The 21,410-nt window shown below is 37.0% G+C and overlaps 1 pseudogene; it reads left to right on the forward strand.

Annotated features, from left to right (window-relative positions):
* The first annotated feature begins 18,133 nt into the window (after positions 1–18,133).
* On the forward strand, positions 18,134–20,602 carry LOC101648645 (annotated as a pseudogene).
* The last annotated feature ends 808 nt before the right edge of the window (positions 20,603–21,410 follow it).

Here is a 21,410-nt window from a genome sequence, read left to right on the forward strand (position 1 = left end):
GGGAGGGAGGGGAAAATGAGGACCTCATGCTGGGAGTTTAAGTGGAGAGGAAATGTTTTGTGAATGATGAGGGCAATGAATGTACAATTGCGCTTTACACAATTGATGTGTGTATGGATTGTGATAAGAGTTGTATGAGCCCCTAACAAAATGATAAAAAAAAAATAACCCTCCTCTAATCCCGCTGCCTCATTCTTGTTCATAAAATCTAGCTTCTCAGGTTATTTGCTCAACATACAGATTGAATATGTATCCTAGTTATGAACATTTAACTGTTGAGCCACTGGGGTAAACCAAAACTAAGCTCACAGCCATCAAGTTGATGCCAACTCAATAGTGACCCTATAAAACAGGGTAGACTTTCCCCTGAGTCCAAGACTGCAACTCTTGTAGACTGTATTCTCAAACTGCTGACATTGCAACAGTCCAAGCGTAACCACAAGACTACCAGTACACCACCGGGGTCATAGATACCACATTGCTTAGATTTTTTTCCTTTTAAAAATAAACATTTCAAAATAAAATGAAACCAACCCCCTACTCAGAAGTTTTTCATCAGAACCACTTTGGCTGTAATCGATAAAATATTGAGTGGCACATACACCAAGGCATTTTTGTTGAATGGAACTGATTTACACTCAACTGATGATATGACCATCCTTATACTTCTTCTGGTATCCATGTGTAAGACATTCCCTAAATTAAGTTGCTAGGAGAATTTCTGATTTGTAATTGTCTTAGGTTGGCTTCACTGGAGAAGCAAAACCATTGATATAAGAGATTTATTTCAAGAAAATGGTTCACATGGTTGTTGATTTTGAAAAGTCCCAATTTTGTAGGTCAGGTAGATACAGGCTCTGAGAGCACCAAAATTTGTAGATCATACAGCAGGCTTAAGGCTTACCAGCTGTAGAGGCTAAGATATCTCATGATCAGCAGGCAATAAGGCCAGTTACTGGCTCAAGTCCCAAGAACCAAAGATTAGGTGTTAAGGGCTAGATATAGGATACAGTTAGTAAAAATTATGACGGTTGGCCAGAACATCCATCTATTTTTCGTGTAGTATCATCCCTGAGGAAACTCCCTTTAGATTCATTAACTGCCATAGCAAATCTTTACATGGAGGTACATGCATTGTGTCAGGTCTTATCGTGGGTGAGGTAGTTAGTTTATTGTGCCAACCTGGCCGATAAACATGTGGGGTTAATTGAAGGGCAGAGCAGAGGGATAAATGGCTAGTTCTTGGATCTCTTGCTTTGAGATGGTCAAACCAGGGTGCAGCTGCCTTAGCCAGTTCCCTGCTTCAGCTTGCAAGGCTCACTTCCTGCAAGACATCCCTGAGGAGAAGCTGCATGGACCTACCCCGATCCAGCCCTGGGTTCTGGAACAGCTATGTGGAGACCCCTGCCAGCACTGAGATGCTTACACATTCACTGTTTTGGCTTTCCTCCTGCAGTCAGCATCATTGCGTGTGTTTTGTGAGATGGAGGACTTTGTACATTGGTGTCGGACATATGGGTTAATGTTGGACTTGTGGGCTTGGGCAGCACTGGGTTGGGATGTTTTCTTGATGTGCACTTAACCTTTATATGAAACTCTCTCTTATACATATGAGTTTCTGTGGATTTGCTTCTCTAAAGTGCCCAAACTAACACAATGGGAGAAGACTTTATCATAACTGCTAAACGTAAGCATCATGACCCAGCCAAATTGGCAATAATCCACACCATTATAGTAGTCTCTGAACACCTTCAACCTTAACAGGTAATGGCAATGTTTTTAACCACTTAATATTACTTATGCATCCTCACCAATATTTGGTATTATTAGACTTCTTAAATTTTGCCTGTCTAAGGAAGCAGAATAGAAACTTATTTTGCCCTTAAATTTTAATAAGATTGAATGCCTTTTCATGTACTTCTTCACTATTTATTTCTTCTTTTGAGACTGTTTATATATGGTTTCTTATATTTTTGTTATATTTTCTGTCATGAATTTATATAAATTTCTGATATAATCTGCATATAGACCAGGGGTCTCAAACTTTTTAAACAGGGGGCCAGTTCACTGTCCCTCAGACCTATTGGAGAGCCAGACTATAGCCTAAAATAAAACTATGAACAAATTCCTATGCACAGTGCATATCTTTATCTTATTTTGAAGTAAAAAAGCAAACACGGCAAAAACACACGGCTGGCAGGATAAATGTCCTTGCTGGGCCACATGTGGCCCACAGGCCATAGTTTGAGGAGGCCTGATATAGACAGTCCCTAGATTATGAATACTAGCCTAACAGGAAACTAACTCTACTTGCCTTTTAGTATTATGCAAACTTGCCCTCTCTTTGAAACAATAAAACCAACTCCTGCTCACAACAAATTCTCCATCACGATAACCTAGACTTGTTGATTTTAAATCCCCCAAAAGATTTTGAGCCTTTTCTTGAACTAAGCTAAGGCTAATTAAGAACTGAATGCACCTGTTTCTACTCAACTACAGATTACATTTAAAAGCTTGAAGACTCAGGAACAGATTTCATTTGTTACTCAGGGACTGTCTACACTGATTACTGCTTATGTGTTGCAACTACAAGGAGCCCTGGTGGCCTAGTTGGTTACACATGGGCTGCTAGCCTTCAAGGTCAGTAGGTCAAATCTAGTAGCTTCTTCCCTGAAGAAAGATGAGGCCTAAGAAACCCTGAAAAGCAGATCTGTTCTGCCTGATAGGGTCACTGTGGGTCAGTATCTGCTCAAGGGCAGTGGGACATTTGGAAGAAGGATTTTTTTCATTGCATTTGTCTTATTCTGGATTGTGTTTTACCAATGATGCTTGTACTCTTTCTTCCAATTAGGAAACACTGAGTGTTATTTTTCACTTTTTTGGTAGTAGCATTTTTAAAATAATGTTTTCTTAGAATGAAACCTTCATTTTAAGGTTTTTTGTTTGTTTGTTTGTTTCATTCATAATCTATTTGGAAATTGGGAGAAAGATAAGGCTTTATGCTCCTATAAAAAGTTATAGTCTCAGACACCCATAGAGTGTCAGTTCTATCCTGTCCTATAGGGTTGCTGTGAATTGGAATTGACGTGATGGCAGTGTTTGGTTGGTTGGCTTATTTGGAAATAATTATCCTCTAAGTTATACATTTGAAATCCAATTTCATTTTTTCCACATTGATACTCAGTTGTCCTAACACTTTTAAAAACCTTCTTCCTTTCCAGAGTAATTAAATCATAACTTAAAATTGATTCCACCTCATTCTGTCTTGGCCAATGAGATGAACAATACCAAACTCAAACTTAAAATTTGGTTGAGCAGAATGCTAACCAGGGCAGGTAAAAGTATGGGTTAAAATTCCATGAAAGAAGATGAAAAGTCATAGTGAACCCTTTCTGGAGCCTGTCACTTGTCATTGTGTTTTTTCTCAGTACTTTCGAGAGGGTCATGGATTCAAAGTGGCAAGGTTGGTCACCATCTTTGAACCAGACACTAAAGTTTTCAATTCTGTCAGTCAAGAGACTTGATCATACTGCTCTTGTTTTCTTCTTCTTCTTTCTTTTTCAAATCATTTTATTGGGGGCTTGTACAACTCTTATCACAATTTATCCATCCATCCATTTTGTCAAGTACATTTGTGTATCTGTTGCCATCATCATTCTTAAAACATTTTGCTTTCTATGTGAGCCCTTGGTAACTGCTCTTGTTTTCTAAGAGGGAGATTAAGTTTCTAGCACCATTTTCCATTCTAGTTAGTGTCCTGGTTCACTCACATTTAAAAGTGTTTAGTCTGTTCTGCTTGCTGTTGAACTTTCCCATGTTAGTTTAATTTTATTAGTCTTTATTAAATGACAAGGGTTTTTAAGATTAATTTTGGTAGTCTGCAAAAGTACCAAAAATAAATCTAAGCATAGGTTTCTTTTTGTTCTTGATTTCAAACCACATATGTTGGAGAGTCTAATGTAGCTGCTAGATTTCTTAACTTATTATATTTCTATTCTTTTGCCACCTATTATATCTTGGTAAAATTGGGTGATATATATTCAGTATATTACTTACTCCGCTATGTCTAAAAAGCAATTTAAATAATTTTAATTGTATTTTTCATTTAAAAATGAAATGAAATTGTAATCTTATAATTTTAAATGTTTTCTTCCCTGATATGAATGGCAGTGTATTGTTTACTCATATTTGTGGTATCATATTTATTTTTTAAGTATTTATGCCACAGCTTGTAGTGCAGAGAATAAAACGATCCATGAAAATGTTCATGTCCATATCCTTGAAACATGTGGCTTTGTTAGGATATGAAAGGGAATTAGGTTTTAGATGAAATTGAAAGTGCTAATCAGAAGATAAAGAGAATATTGTGAATTGCCGAGTTTGACTCAATGTAGTCTGAACAAAAAAACAAATAGTTTCCAACTGCTGTTAACCTGATTTGCTACAGGTAGAGTTATACTCTGTGGGATTTAAATCCTTGACCTTTTGGGAAAGATTGGCTGGCACTTCTTCCATGGTGCTTCTGGGTCAGTTTGAACAGCTAACCTCTCATTAGTAGTTGCGTAATCAACTATTTGTGCTACCTAGAGTGTCCAGAAATGAAGCTGGAATTGCATGATAGAATTTTTCAACCAGTGACTTGAACACAATGCATTAACTCCCAATTAATGAATTTATTTTGAATAAAAATTTTTAAATGTATTATAATAAAAGGTGCAAAGTGTATAGTTAAAATCCAAAAATAAAAAGTAGCATATCTTAAACTAGAAGAACTCAAGGGAAAAAAATTCAAGCTTTGAGTTACAATCTTGAAGGATTCTATAATAACATATTGACTAATGCAGGAAACATCAAGTGAAAATGGAACAAATACAGAGAGCCACTGTACCAAAAATAACTAGTCAGCACCCCACCATTTCAGAAGGTAGCATATGAGAAAGAAGCAATGGTACTGACAGAAGACATTGATGGAATACCAATGGAAATGTTTCAACAAGTTGATGAAGCACTTATTTGTTTATGCCAGTAAATTTGGAAGATAGCTACTTGAACAACTGACCAGAAGAAATTCTGTACCCATTCCAAAGATAAGTGGCCCAGCAGAATTCTCAAACTATAGAATAATATCACTGATATAAAAAGGAAGTAAAATTTTGCTGACAATAATATAATAATTACAGCAGTACATTGACAGGGAACTGTCAGATTCAGGTCAAATTCAGAAGAGCAATATGGAACAAGAGTTACTGCTGTTGTCAGATGAATCTTGACTTGAAGCAACGGACGTTGGAAAGATGCTCGCTTGTGTTTCATTGACTATGCAAAAGCATTTGACTGTATAAATCATAACAAACTATGGATAGCATTAAGAACCATGGGAGTAATAAGTAATAAGTACACTTCATTGTACTCATGCAGAATTTGTACATGGATCAAGAGGCAGTGGTGTGAACAAAGCAAAAGAATACTGCATGGTTTACAATCAAGAATGGTATGGGTTCTGGGCCAAGTTGTCTAAAGAAACAAATGCAGTATGAATGTTTTATATCAAGAAGTAATTATAAATCAAGAAAGCATCCCATCAAGTCCATCTCGTCTATATATCCTTTGTTAGTTCATGAGACCCTCTTCAGACTCAGGTAGCAGCAGCATGGTGACCCAGAAACTTGAGACAGGAAACAGGAAGGATCCTGAGTCTTGTGAATACAAGGTCAGTGGAAGCATAGCAAGGAGCCAACAGCTGTCAAGGTCAGGTGGTACATGTGGGACCACCAGTGGATATAGCTATAGAGTCCCAGTGAAGTGCCAGAGAGGAAAATGTTTAAGGGGCAGAGAAAGAGTAGTTCCCAGAGTCCCTCATTCTTATATAAAAGGCCACCCTCCCAAAGGTGTGTCATCAAACTACTACTTGATTTACAGGTTGGACTCCAGTTGATAAAATCCCTGACTACCACAATGTGCATCAAGGTTATATCTTCTTACCATACTTATTCAATCTATACACCGAGCAAATAATCAGAGAAGCTGGATTAAATAAAGAAGAACGTAGTATCAGGATTGGAGGAAGGCTTTTTAACAACCTGTGATAAACAAATGACACACCTTGCTTGCTGAAAGTGAGGAGGACTTAAAGCATTTGTTAGTGAATATTAAGAATTTCAGTATTCAGTATGGATTAGAACTCAATGTAACCAAAACAAGAATCCTCACCACTGCACCAAATAGGTAACATCATGATAAATTGAGAAAAGATTGAAATTGTCAAGGATTTGTCTTGCTTGGATCTACAACCAACACTCATGGAAGCAGCAGTTAAGAGATCAAATAATGCATTGCATTTGGTAAATCTACTGCACAAGACTTTATTTTGTTTTTGTTAGATGTCATCGAGTTTATGCATAGTGGCCCCTATGCATAAAAGAAGGAAACAATTCTAGGTCTTGTGTTATCTTCACAATTGTTCCTATGCTTGAGTCCATTGTGGCAGCTACTCTGTCAATCCATCTCAATGAGGACTTTCCTAATTTTTGCTGACCTTGCATTTTACCAAGCATGGCATCCTCTGGGGACTGGTGTCTCCTGACAATATATTTAAAGTATGTAAAATGAAGTCGTGCTTCTGAGGAGCACTCTGGCTGTAATTCTTCTGTGACAGATCTGTTTATCATTTTAGTTGTCCATTGGATCTTCAATATTCCTTGTCTGCACCACAATTCAATTTCCTCTATTTTTATTCAGTCTTCCTTATTCAATACCCAATGATGTCCAGTTATGCCACTGGTATTTCAAATGCCAACAGGTCACCCAAAGTGGCATGGTATTTATTGTCAAAAAGGACATTGCAAAATCCCTTATAATGCTGCCTATGATAGAATTATATCTATCAGCCTTTAAAGAAATCCAGTCAATACAACTATTATTTAAATGTATGCACCAACCACAAAAGCTAGTAAGGAAGAAATTGAGAATTCTATAGTTTTGATCAAACATTTAATCAAGATGTATTGATAATTATTGATGATTGGAAACAAAGTGGAAGGAACAGTAGTTGAAAAAATATGGACTTAGTGATAGAAACGAAGCTGGCAGTTGCACTAAGATCTCATTATAGTATTGAAAGCTAGGTTGTTACTTTGAAGACTAACATTTAGCTGACCCAAGACATGGTAGCTTCACTTTTCTCACATGCGTGTGAAAGTTGGACATTGAATAAAGGGTAATGAAGAAAAATCTATGCATTTGAATTATGGTGCTGTCAAAGAATATTGAAAGCACCATGGACTGTGAAAAGAACAAGCAAATCTATCATGGAAGAAGTACATCCAGAATGCTCCTTAGAGGTAATGATGACAAAACTTTTTTTTAACTGTATTTTGGACACGTTGTCAGGAGAAACCAGTCCCTTGAGAAGGACATCATGCTTGGTGAAGTGGAGGGGCAACGAAAAAGATGAAGACCCTCAACAAGATGGATTGACACAGTGGTTGAAACAATGGGTTCAAACATAAGAACAGTCATGGGGATAATGCAGGACCAGGCAATGTTTTATTCTGTGTAAAGGATTCTGAGTCAGAATTGACTCAGTTGTACCCACCACCACCAACAGCAACAACAACTGAGACCTCAATGTAATAAATAATTTCTTAACAGTGGAAAACAGAAGCAAAAGAAGCATATCAGAGAATGAGGTAAGGGAAGTGAAGTCAGATCAGAGAGATACAACGTTTCTAGATTAAGATCCACTGAATGTGGATAACTAAACAAAGCAAAAGCCAACTCACTGCCATTGCATTGATGCCACTCATAGTGACCCACCTGTGGGTTTCTGAGACTGAAACAGTTTATAGGAGTAGAAAGCCCAGTCTTTCTCCTGCAGAGGGCCTAGTGGTTTCGAAGTTGCAGATCACAGCCCAATGAGTAACCTATGCAAAATTTAGGGACTTGATACAACACATATTCAAGTGACTTGAGTCAACCATATTTAAGTTGGGTGTGGATGGCCTTTGGAAAGTGAATAAAACAGAAATAGGTTCACCTCTGGAGTCTCAATAGAAACACAACCCTATAGACAACTTGAATTTATCAGACCCTCAGAACTGCAAGATAATATACTTGTGTTGTTTCAAGCCACTACATTTTTATTATTTTGTTATAGCATCAGTGTAAAATAAATATCTGTTTATTAGTTGCTGTCAATTTCATTATAATTCATGATGAGCCCATATGTTTTAGAATAGAACTGTTCTCTGTAGGGTTTTCAACAATTTATTTTTAGAAGTGTATCTCCAGGTCTTTTTTCCTGGGCACCTTCTAGTGGACTCAGATTTCCTGACTTTTGGTTTCATTTATATTATGTATTATATTCTGTATCAGATTATTTTGTTATGTGAAGTACTTAGGGGTCAATGTCAATTGTTTCTCATATCTACTAGATACTATTCTCGTGCTATATTTCTTTGTATGCTTGGTGATGTTTTTGTTTTAAATTCAGATTTTAAAAATCTTAATTTGTAGGGTTTTAAAAACTTATTTATAGATGTTTTCATTAAAGGAAATTTGACTCTGTCTTTACCAGGATCTGTGGGCACTCAAACTTGAAAACTAACTTAATTCTGTGAATAATTCCTCTTTATATGATAATATAATTATGAAATAATTTTAGATTTAATATAGTATATACATACAGATCATGTGGAAAAAAGCATCACAATGCCACTGTTTTTAACTCCCCTTACTAGATTTTACATTATAATAGCCACAGGTTTTTCCTAAATTTTTTACTTCAATTTGACATGTTCATAGGAAAGCGATTCTGCCTTGTGATTTTTGTCAATAACATGTATAAATATGCCAATGAAAAAGCTTAAGAAAATCCTAAGATCTGAAGATTTTTATTCTTTATGTAAATGGGTATGAGAGCTTGGGTATACTTATTTATTTTCTTATTTAAGGTTTAATTTAAGACTTGATTGGTTTCTTGTCCTGATGTAACAGATATATCACAAGGGGTGTCTTTAAAAAACAATCTACTTTTTTCACAGTGTAGGGTACTAGAAGTCCAAATGTAGAGTAGCATCTTAGGGGAAGTCTCTCTCTCTGCTCTTGAAAAAAACTTTTTTTTCAGCTTCTCAAGTTTTCTTTCCGGACATTCTTGGTTCCTTAAAGACAGATATGGTCTCTGTCTTTCCGCCCTTGTTTCGTACTCCATGACTCTAACCTTCTCTTTTCATCTCTAAAATTAACAGACTTAAGACACGCAACAAAGAAATTTCTATTCAGAATATGATTGCATGGATAAATATAGAAATTAGAATTCTAACGTGTTTTTAGGTAACATAATGCAACACATAATAGTTATCTAATATAAAAGTATATGTTCATTCAACTATCACTAATTATTTTCCTTTGTACCTCCATGAATTAAAATTTAGGAAGTAAAAGTATGCAATGCAATGCAAATAAATGAATTTTGCCACCTGTTAGAAACTTTAATGAGAGACTTAGAAGGACTTTAATGCCAGTACTGGAAATCAAGTTTTATATTTTTTATGAATTTCTCCAATCCAGGTTCTCAATTCATCTTTTGAATAATAAATAATGTAGGATTTCTTCTATTACATATCAATTATTGTATGACTAATCCATAAATGTAGCTCTACTTAATTTCCTTATTGGAACCATCATAATTAACACCATTTTAACTCCTTAGGTTATGACCTGCTGCAAATTCAAATTGTGCGCATCCCTGAAAAATAATTTGAAAAAAAAATTGAATTTATTTTAAAATACCGAAATTTACAATGCAAAACCAAGTCTCCCCATTCAGTTCTCTTCATTTTAAGATTTGTAACCAGACAAAATAAACATATACTAATATTTTAATGATTACACAGTGACATGCAAGAGAACTTATAATGTTGTAAAGACATACTTTGGAGATATTGCAGGTTCATACCCAAACCCCACAATTAAGCAAACATTATGATAAAATGAGTCCCACAAATTTCTTGGTTTCTTAATGTATATAAAAGTTATGTTTGCATCATATGGTAGTCCAGTAAGTGTGCAATCACATTATGAAAAAGTTTGCAATATTATGAGAATCACCAAAATATGACAGAGATACAAGTTGGGTACATGCTGTTGATAAAATGAAGCTGATAGACTTTCTCAAATCAGGGTTGTCACAATGCAGAATACTCAAAGTTTAATAAAGTGCATATAAATATATATATATATAGACATTGCCATCAAATCCATTTTAACTCATAGTGGCCTTACAGAACAGAGAAAAAATAACCCCACAGAATCTTTGGTGGGTTTGAACTACTAACCTTGCAGTTAGTAGCCCAACCACTAACTCACTACACCACAAGGGTTCTAAGCATGTGATAATTAAAAATTAGGGTACAAAATTGTGTACATTAGGATTTCATCTGAAAATCTACTGGAAGAATAGAGAAAGTTTCATGTTCTTGTCTATGCACTGTTGTACTTTTTAGATTTTCAGGAGATAAGATTACATTGTTACCAAGCATTCTATAGTCTATCAAATAATTATATGTTTACACTCCTTTCTATTTAGTATTGGTATGCATTATTCTTCTGGTCTACTTCTAATGAATGTTTCCATTATTTTCAACCAACTAGAAATAATCCAACAAAATATAACCATCACTGTTTACATGTACTTCCCCCCTTGTCATCTCATTCCCTTCATCACAAAGGTCACCAATTATACCCTGTTAGATCTCATGACCTCCTTCAGTCCTCATCTTGGATTATGTTTCTTTTAGCCCCTGGTTCCGGTGTACACTCCTGTCTGTACTGAAACTTTTCCTTCCTGGGTTAATGTAGCATCATAATGTTTTGGCTATATTCATGCGGTCTGGACCACCCCTTTCCATCTGTTCAATTGGCACAATCTTTTTCTCCCTTCCCTCAAGCATGTTTGCTTGAGCTTCTGTCCTTATCCTTCTTTTCTCTTGTTTCTTTAAAACAAACAAAGAATATTTTCTTTGCATAGAGCAATGGGAAATATATCTGTGAGTGGTTTTGATCTGTTTAATGGGTGGAAATGTGGCGTGGCCATAGGCACATAAATCCTCCAGAACACAATTTCATCTCTGAGATTAGAATACAATTTTATCAGGGAGTTAAACCTGTCTTCATTCATTAGTGAAAAATCTTCTCATTGGTGAAATTACTCTTAAAATTGTCCCATGACAATTTTAATACCTAATCTCATTTTCTGGAGCTTTTTCTAGTATGATAGATGATCACACTGTTTCATAAGCAAACTACACTGAATAATAAGAAATATTACTAATCTTGGCAAGATTTAATAAATTATGTAATTGCTTGGGTTTCCAAATATGAGTTCATGTACTGTTATGCTCCTGGAGAGATAGAGCCAAATTCTAAGCCAGGGATTTGTATGGAGACTGCAGCAATAACATGTATGCGGAGAGACATTCACTTTGTGTGAAGCAATGAGAGCTCCTGTAAATTTTTGCTCCTTTTCACTGTTACTCTAATGGCATGCAACTAATGATTTTTTCCCATCTTAAATATTTTTTAATTAATTAAAACCTTGACTCATAGTCCTCATAGTCAGAAAAAGTATTATTTTCCATGAAATCATGGAGGGTGATTATCTAATGTACAGTTTTGTCCTGATATGAACCATATCACGCTTTCGAAGACCCATAAGGGAAAAGAAGTTAGAACTCACTTTTGGTGATGTATCTCAATGACTAAATCCCCTCTGGAAATTGTTTCTCGTTTAACCTGAATATTTCACAATGTATTTAAGTGTTTCCTTTTACCCTGTCCTCAGTGGAAAAGTCTGTATAGAAACTTCCTTGAAATGGGGAAAACATTTTTTAATGATTTTTCATTTCCTCCCAACTTTTTTTACTCTAGTCAAGCTTTAAAAATATCCTAAATATTCTGAGACATTACGAATGCTATCCAGTGAAGGCAATTACTCCTTGGTTTTTAAAATTGTGTGTTAGTTGAACTTCCTATTTTTAAGTCAATAGTTCTATACCTTAGAATGTTCTATACTTTCCATTTAAATACCTTATTACAAAGCATATCTATTTATTTATACTTATAAAACTGCTTTTAATGTTTTTACAAAAACACTCCATCAAATTTATACTAACAACAGTCAAAACAAAAAGATGCTCTAAGATTAGAAACAAATATCTTTTTTTGCTGTTATTTCTTCTTAGCTTTCTAAATCTTTGAGGCAGAATTTAAGCAGGATTTTCACAGGGTAACATAAATAAGAGATTAACGTTACAGTCAGTCTCCATTCACCATAAAAGTCCTTGGCTTACTCAGGCCCTGTAGGGTCAGCGTTTTCTTTGGCCAGCATGGGTCGTTGGCTTTGGTACTGTCAGGTTCATGCCATAGAATACTGTCAGCACAAGGGATATCCTTTGAAAAACAAGGCAAAATGGTTCTCTTTTTTTATGTGTACAACTGAGGGAAATTCACTACTCAATTCATTAACATCCAAGAATCTTAAGGAGTCTGTAAGGACAAAGAAAATTGACCTGCTAATTAACCATTGTGTTTTAATCATAATCAAGAGTTACTAAGAACTTTTTGTGCTAGGTAGCAAGCAAAGAGATTGCACAAAAGACAGTTTCTGCTGACACATTTTCTGCCAGCGCTGTGTCCAAAGCTCCAACAGCTCGACTTCTTGTGCCAAAGCCTTCTGATTAATTAGGAAAATCCAACAACATTCATGAAAACAACTCCCCAATTATTTAGGCACAAGGTAGTGTTTTCCTGTTATATTTCAAGTAAACAAAAGGATATTGGTTGATTGTTGGAGGGGAGTTGATTGTAACCTTTTGACTCTAATTAATGAGCCCGTGTCTGAAGTCCCTTTAATGGTTTGGAACTCAAAAGCTATGGAGTACAGAGAAAATAAACATAGGAAAAACAAGGAAAGAGACCCGTTGAATCACAAGAGGTTTCCTTTCTCCGGCTTTAATTTGCTGGTGAGCTATATCCACAGCTTCTTCTTATCATGCACAACACAGACAGACTGAATAATCTCAGTTATCCCTACTTGCCATCTTTCAATCCAGAAGCTAGCTGTACATATGTTCCAACGGACAAAGGGAAGGAGCAGTGCAGCAAAGAACTTGCGTTGTTTGTGTGTAGAATTACAGAGAAATTGATAGGGTCTGATGTTTTCAGTTACAATTTTAACTGGATAAAACGGCTTCCCCACCGGAAAGCTCATGGATACATAACCCTATCCCGCTGCGCCCTTACAGGAAAGGAGCTGTTCATTGCCACGGCCCGGCCACCTGCTCAACTATCAAATGTACATCTGTCCTCCTGGGAAACAGGGTGGGGTGGGTCCTAGAAACAAGACTTGGAGCCAACAGGATTCCGCATTCACATCTTGGCTGGCTCTTGCAGTGACCTCCGTCTAGTTCCTTCAATAAAGCTAGCCACTGCTTATTTAAAACTGGAGCCACATATGTAGTGCCTTGGGAACCATCACACTTCACTGGGATTTCCTTGGCACATCATCCTGGCCAACAACAAATATTTAATTGGCATATTTTGTTAACATGCAACAAAGGAGTCAAAAGTAATATACTGTGCCTGGATTTGCAAAATGTCCTTCTAAAAACCAAGTTCCTTATAAATGCATTATTTAGTACACCATGTTATGCAAAGTGTGGGGTTTTATTTTAAAAGCAATATATGTAAATATACATATATGTATATGATTTATTTAAATTTAATTATCCCTGTAGTGGCTGATTATTAGATGTTGTCTATGCTGTTTCATATTAACTTTAAAGATAAACATCCACAACTAAACAGACCACAAAATTTCCCCTCAAAGAAGCAGAATCACCCAAACTAAAACAAAACCACCACTGTCAAGTCCATTCTGACTCATACTAACCCAATGAGACACAGTACACCTGCCCCACAGCGTGTTTAAGGCTGCACTGTACACTTTATGAAAAGAGACTGCCATCTTTCTTCCCCATGGAGTGGCTGGTGGGTTTAATTGCCCACCTTTCGGTCAGTGGAGACTTGGTGGCATAGTTGGACTGCTAACCACAATTTCAACAGTCTAAAAGCACCCAAGCCTCTTCTAGCAAGAAAGATGAGGCTTTCTACTCCTGTACAAATGTGCAGGCTCAGAAATCCATAGGAACAGGTCTACTCTCCCCTGGATGTTCTATATGGTTGCTATGAATCAGAACCCACTCAATGACAGTGGGTTTGCAGGTTTTTGGTTTCAACTAGCAGCCAAGTGTTTAATCATTGTGCCACCAGGAATCCTTAAGAACTAGAATGCTAGAATATAAATAAATCACTTTGTTTATTATTGCTATTAGAACAGAATTTATAAAGAGTTCTTGTCCTTGGAACTTTGTGTTTATCAAGCGGGTGCATAATAACAAAATATTCTCTCTACCCTTTAATGGATGACTTCTCCTGGGCACAATGATACTCCATAAACAGCCCGAGTGGAAGAACATCCCCAGCAGCAGAATTCACTGGCAAGAGCCCAACCTGAATGTTTTTGTACTGTCCTTGACTTCTACAGTTGGCAGAGAAAGGGGGGAAAATGTTTCAAAAATTAAGGTTGTTGAAAGAGTGGGTATACAGAACTAAGAGGTACGGGAAAAGAAATGTTTTTCTTATGCTTTATGAAACATTGAAAACAATTAAGTGATCACCTTAGAAATCCCAAGTGTTTTAGAAATACCAAAGGTAATACAATCTATTAAATACAATATATTAAAATAACTGAGCTTTACCTGTTTTTAAGAACTTTGGTGTTATTACATGATACAAGAAAGAGAAACAAATGTAGTGATTGTCACAGTGAAATATATACATCAATATATAAACAACAGAAACAAGTCTATTGTTGATGATTCAATTGCAATTTATAGATATCCTATATGCCAGAGTAGAACTTCCCTATAGAGTGAAGCAAATAACCATCTCTCTCTCCCATGGCATATTTCAATCAATGATTTTTCAATTAGCAGTGGCCTCTTAACCACTGAATCATCAGAAATACTTTAAATACCCTTAGTAACTCATAAAATTATTCCTATTAGAAATATTAACTTGTGCATAAGATGTAGCAGGATTTTTAATGTAGCTCTGGACAGCTACACTCAGGTGCAAAAAGTTCCTTTAGTTCCACCTACTGCAAAAGTATACTTCAAGATCTATCTTGAAGTAAAGTACTGTCTGTGATAAGGTAATATATATTTGAACACAATGAAATACGATAATATAATTATTATTCAAATTTATGCACCAACCATTACAGTGGTGCAGAAATTGAAGAATTTTAACAAAGTATACATGTGGACTTCTCCAGATGGAATACACAAAAAATACAATTTACTACATTTATGGGAAGAGATGATGGAGAAGCTCAATATCAGCACCAAAACCCAGAACAGGGCCCTTCTGTAAAAAAGACCATTGACTGCACATATGTAAGTTCAGGTTGAAGCTAAAGAAAAGTAAAACAAGATCACTAAAGTCAAAATATGACCTTGGTGCATAAAAAATGTGGTGAAGAAAGCTGATGGTGCCCAGCTATCAAAAGATATAGCATCTGGGGTCTTAAAGGCTTGAAAATAAACAAGTGGCCATTTAGCTGAGAAGCAACAAAGCCTACATGGAAGAAGCACACCAGCCTGTGTGATCATAAGGTGTCAAGGATATCCAGTATCAGGCATCAAAGAACAAAAAATCATATCATTGTGAATGGGGGGGAGTAAGGAGTGGGGACCCAAAGTCCATCTGTAGACAACTGGACACCCCTTATAGAAGCATTGCGGGAAGGAGATGAGCCAGTCAGTGTGCAGTGAAGCAATGATGAAACATACAACTTTCTGCCAGTTTTTAAATGCTCCCCCCCCACCACCCCACTATCATGATCCCATTTTTACCTTACAAATCCGGGTAGACCAGACAATGAGTACTGGTAGGAACTGCAAACACAGGGAATCCATGACAGATGAACCCCTCAGGACCTTTGGTGAGAGTGGCAATACTGGGAGGGTGGAGGGAAGGTGAGGTAGAAAGGGGGAACCTATCACAAGGATCTACGTATAACCTCTGCCTTGGGGGATTGACAACAGAAAAGTGGATGAAGGGAGACATCAGACAGTGTAAGACATGACAAACTAATAATATATTATAAATTATCAAGGAATCATGAGGGAGAGGGAGCGGGGAGGGAGGGAATACCAAAGGCTCGAGTAGAAAGAAAATGTTTGGAGAATGATGAGGGCAACAAATGTACTAATGTGCTTAACATAATGGATGTATGTTTGGATGGTGATAAGAGTTGGCACAAGCCTCCAATGAAAGAATTGTTTTTAAAAACACATGACCTTGAATCTATTCCACCTGAATTATGAGACTATCTCAAGGACAGATGTAACACATTGAACACTAATGGCAGAAGACATGATGTGCTGTGGGGTAGCATCAAGATTGCCAGACACTCAAAAATGTTCTTTGAAAAGACAGGAAAGGAAGAAAAAAAAAAATCTAAGTGAATGTCAGAAAAGACTTTCAAACTTGCTCTTAATTGTAGAAAAGCTAAGGCAAATAGAAGAAATAATAAAATCAAAGAGCTGAATAGAAAATTCAAAGGGCAGCTTGGGAAGACAAGATAAAATATTACAAAGAGTTGGAGTTAGAAAACCAAAAAGGATGAGAATGCTAAGCATATCTTAACCTGAAAGAACTCAAGAAAAAAATCAAGCCTCAAGTTGAAACATTGGAAGATTCTATGAGCAAACTTTGAATGATACCAAAAGCATCAAAAAGAGATGGTATATAATCACTGTACCAAAAAGGACTAGTCAACATTCCACCATTTCAAGAGGAAGATTATGATAAAGAACCAATGGTAATGAAGGAAGAAGTTTGAGCTGCACTGAAAGCATTAGCCAAAAACAAGGATCCAGGAATTGATGGAATGAATGCCAATTGAAATGTTTCAACAAGTCTATAAAACAGTGGAAGCAATCCCTTATCTATACCAAGAAATTTCAAAGACAGCTAATTGGTCAACTGACTGGAAGAGATTCCAGAGAAAGGTGACCCAACAAAATGCTCAAATTATAAAATAATATCATTGATTTGAAATGGAAGTGAAATTTTTGTTGCATATAAACCAACAATGGTTTCAGCGGTACATTGACAGGGAGCTGGTATTCAGGCTGGATTCAGAAGAAGACATGGAGCAAGGTATATTACTGCTGATATTAGCTCTTACCTGAAAAATGTTTACTTGTGTTTAATTGACTGTGCAAAGGCATAGTCAAACTATGGGTAGTATTGAGAAGAATGGGAATTTCATAACCCTGCAGGAGGTACATGTACATGAATCAAGAGGCAGCATGCAAACAGAACAAGTGATTATTGTATGGTTTAAAATCTGGAAAGGTGTTCCATAGAGTTGTATTTTCTCGCCATACTGATAAAATCTGTATGTTATGCAACTAATCGGAGAACTTGGTTGATCTGAAGAAGAAAGTTACATCAGGATTGGAGGAAGGCCTTCAACTTGCCATCTAAAAATGGCACAACCTTGCTTGCTGAAAGTAAGGAAGACTTGAAACACTTGCTGATGAAGATTAAGGATTGCAGCAATCTGCATAAATTAAAATATAATGTAAAGAAAACCAAAATCCTCACAACTGGGGCAATAGGTAGCATCGTGATAAACGGAGAAAAATGTTGAAGTTGCCTAGGATTTCATTTTGCTCGGATACACAATTAATGTTCATGGAAGCAGCAGTCAAGAGTCCAAATGACACATTGCATTAGGTAAATCTGCTGCACAAAATCATTTTGACATTTTAAAAAGCGATGTTGATATTTGGTCATTGCCAAAGGAAGACTGAAGAAGAATCGATGCATTTGAATTATAGTGCCTGGTGAAGATTATTGAAAGTATCCTGGACTGACAAAAGAACAAACAAACATGTCTTAGAAGCAGGATATCCTGAATGCTCCTCAGAGGCAAGGATGGGCAGCCCTTGGTCTCATGTATTTTGGACATGTTATTAGAAGAGACCAGTCCCTGGAGGACATGATTCCTGGTAAAGTGAAAAGGTCAGCAAATAGAAGGAAAGATTCTCAGTGAGCTAGAGTGACACAGTGGTTGCAACAATGGGCTTAAACATAAGAACAATTGTGAGGAAGACACAAGACCAAGCAGTTTCGTTCTGTTGTACTATGAGTCACTATGAGTTGGAACCAATTCAATGGCACCTAACAGCAATTACTATAGGAGTTTTGGTTCTTTCGAGTTCTCTGAAGAAGTTTTCTAATAGGAGTTGAAGAGGGAAAGAACATAGATGCAGAAGTAGATAACAAGAAATATAATGAGAGGGTCTGATCCTTGATAAGTCATTTTTTATGGCTAGATCATTGATCTAAGTCCCAGAAAAATACTTTGATCACAAATGTCTCACATTCAGAGACTTAGGACAATAAAGTCGTGAGATAAATCATAGAGATGTAGATCTGAACTGGTCACAAAGGTGAACTAATCTTTTCCAGTGATAGGTCATGGATGCACGTGATAATATCTCGGCTATTTGAGAAGGTTCCATGTTTTTTCCTAGGATCACTGGTGGCATAGTGGGATACATGTTGGGGTGAGAACCTCAAGGTCAGAATTTTGAAGCCACAAGCAATCCATTAGAGAAATATAAGGCTTTCTGTCCCCTAAATATTTATAGCCTGGAAAACCCAAATGGGCAGTTCTACTTTGTCTTATGGTGTTGCTATGAGTCAGAATTGACTTGATAGCAGTGGGCTTGATTAAGTTTTACTTGACAGAGATCTTTCTGTTATCAACTTTACACATGTGACATCATTGTACGCTAGGATGTCATCAAGTCTCAACAAGGAATGATAAATATTGATTCACAATTTTAATCAGGTATATGCTTATGACACTCTTATGGTACACTCAGATAACACATATTGAGTAGCTATTGTGTAAACTAAACTAATTAATAACATAAGCCAATAGAAAAAGAGTCCTTGGGGGGACATAAACATGACACTCTCAGCTACTTCCCCCAAAACTGGCTGTTGGAATCCACCCAGAATTATCTCAGATGACTGACCTGATGTTCTGCTTCTAAATGGGCATAGCTTTGAAAATCCTATATAGAAGTCCTACTCTGACACACCCAGGGTCTCTGTGAGTCAGAATTCACTCAGTGATAACTAATGACAACAGCCATTAGAAGACAGCATAGAAAAGATCTCACTTTTTTGTTGTTTACTTAACTGTTTAAGATTCACTTTATGCTCTAAACAAATATGGAGGCGAAGCTTAGCAGTATTTTGTTAAAATCAGATTAGATTAGCTTGTACAATTCTACTACTTACTAGCTATGGGAACTTGAACATATAGACTACTTTGGATTCCAGATATCCTTTTATTTAATTGTTAAATTAAATTAATTTTGTTATTATTCAGAGATTCTTTAGGATGAAAGAGGTATATTGTAAAACTTGAAATGAATTACTTAATAATAAACATTTAGTACAATGTTTGGCATGTAGGTTGCAGCTATTAGATAGCTAATAATATAATAATACAACATTTCTACTATGGTTATACAAATATCAGAACTAAACAAATTTTATGAGCAAACAGACATTTGTTAGAATTCTATGGAGGGAAACCTTGTGTGTTCTTTATACTTCTAAGTAAGAATTTTCCTAATTTGATTTGGGTTGTAATCCCCAAAAATATTCTCTTTGCTTATAACTGAAGCCCCCAACGTTTCAATAACTTGCCTTAGGGTTCCAGATTGATAGGCACATTGCCGCACATTGTCAGATATTCAGATGCCCTGCTGAAATTGTACTGTGAAAAACAATGTCAGTCAACAATATAGCAAAACAACCACGCACCACCACTAGGACCACGCCGGTGGGAACGAGAAGCTGGTCAAGCTGGTGCCCAGCCTGTAGGTCTATGGGGGTGATGACCACATCAGAGCCCTGACCACCAAGGTCACACACCTGTCCACACTGCAAGTGGGGTCTCTCAGCATCAAATGCCTGTCGACCCCGTGTCACACAACTGCTACTTCGTGACCAAGCCTGGCAGCTCGGAGCCCGCGGCTGTGTTCACAGGCGACCGCACCTTGTTTGTGGCTGGCTGTCGGAAGTTCTACGAAGGGACGGCGGACGAAATGTACAGGGCTCTGCTGGAGGTTCTGGGCCGGTTGCCCCGCGACACGAGGGTGTACTGCGGACACGAGTACATCGTCAACAACCTCAAGTTTGCCCGCCATGTGGAGCCCCACAACCCTGCCATCCACGAGAAACTGAGAAACTGGCCTGGGCCAAGGAGAAGCACAGGTGCGGGGAGCCCACAGTGCCATCCACCATCGCCGAGGAATTTACGTTCAACCCCTTCATGAGAGTGAGGGAGAAGAGCGTGCAGGAGCACGTGGGCGAGTCGGATCCCGTGACCACCATGAGGGCTTTCCGCAAGGAGAAGGGCCAGTTCAGGATGCCAGGGGACTGAGTGCCGGCGGGGCCCCCACCCCCACCCTGCCAGGCGGGTCTCTTCGCTGCCCAAGGGCAGAATGGTTTGAGGTGAATCTTGTATGAATTGCAGAGCCTATTTATGAGAAGATGTTTAAATAAAAAGTATTTATTCCTGAAAACAAAATAAAACTGAAAAGAGCCTTGGGGGTAAGATGGAACCTCGCTCCAGTTAGCATATAGCTAATGATTTGGATTTGTCCTTAACTGGGCCACATAAAATCAAGTTGTTGATGCATAAGTGGCGCTAATAACAACTTAGATTGTGAACACTATCTACTATCAAATAGCAGTATTTAGTTGAAATGGAGGTGAAGAAAAAGGTTTTGATTTCAAGCTATATTAAATTTCATTTCTTGGCTACATTTACTTCAGGGTGTTTTAGATCATGGAAGCAAGACAGAAGATACTTTGTTTTGATTATTTTAATTATCAAATTATTATTTGATAATTGAAATGATTATCTTAAAATAATTATCTCTTGAAATGATTTCTGATACAATCTTCTTTCCTAAACTTGATTTTATGGGGTATTTTTAGGTTTGGCATTGCCCTTACTTCTTGGCATACAGCATTATGTTACTATTAAAAAATGAGCATGACAGCATAGATACTAAAATGGAAACATGGAGCCAAAATAAAGTTTGGATTGAATTGGAAACATTAAGAAACTGACATCCAAATGTCAATGGATTCCCTTACTCACATTTCTCCCCTAAGTCTCACATGATACAATACACTCCTTGGGGGTGTACTCCTTGGCTATGCATTGAACTGCTGGCTGGAAG

Source organism: Echinops telfairi, unplaced genomic scaffold (assembly GCF_000313985.2).
Source record: "Echinops telfairi isolate 266 unplaced genomic scaffold, ASM31398v2 ScPeMD7_39;HRSCAF=148, whole genome shotgun sequence".
Classification (NCBI taxonomy): domain Eukaryota; kingdom Metazoa; phylum Chordata; class Mammalia; order Afrosoricida; family Tenrecidae; genus Echinops; species Echinops telfairi.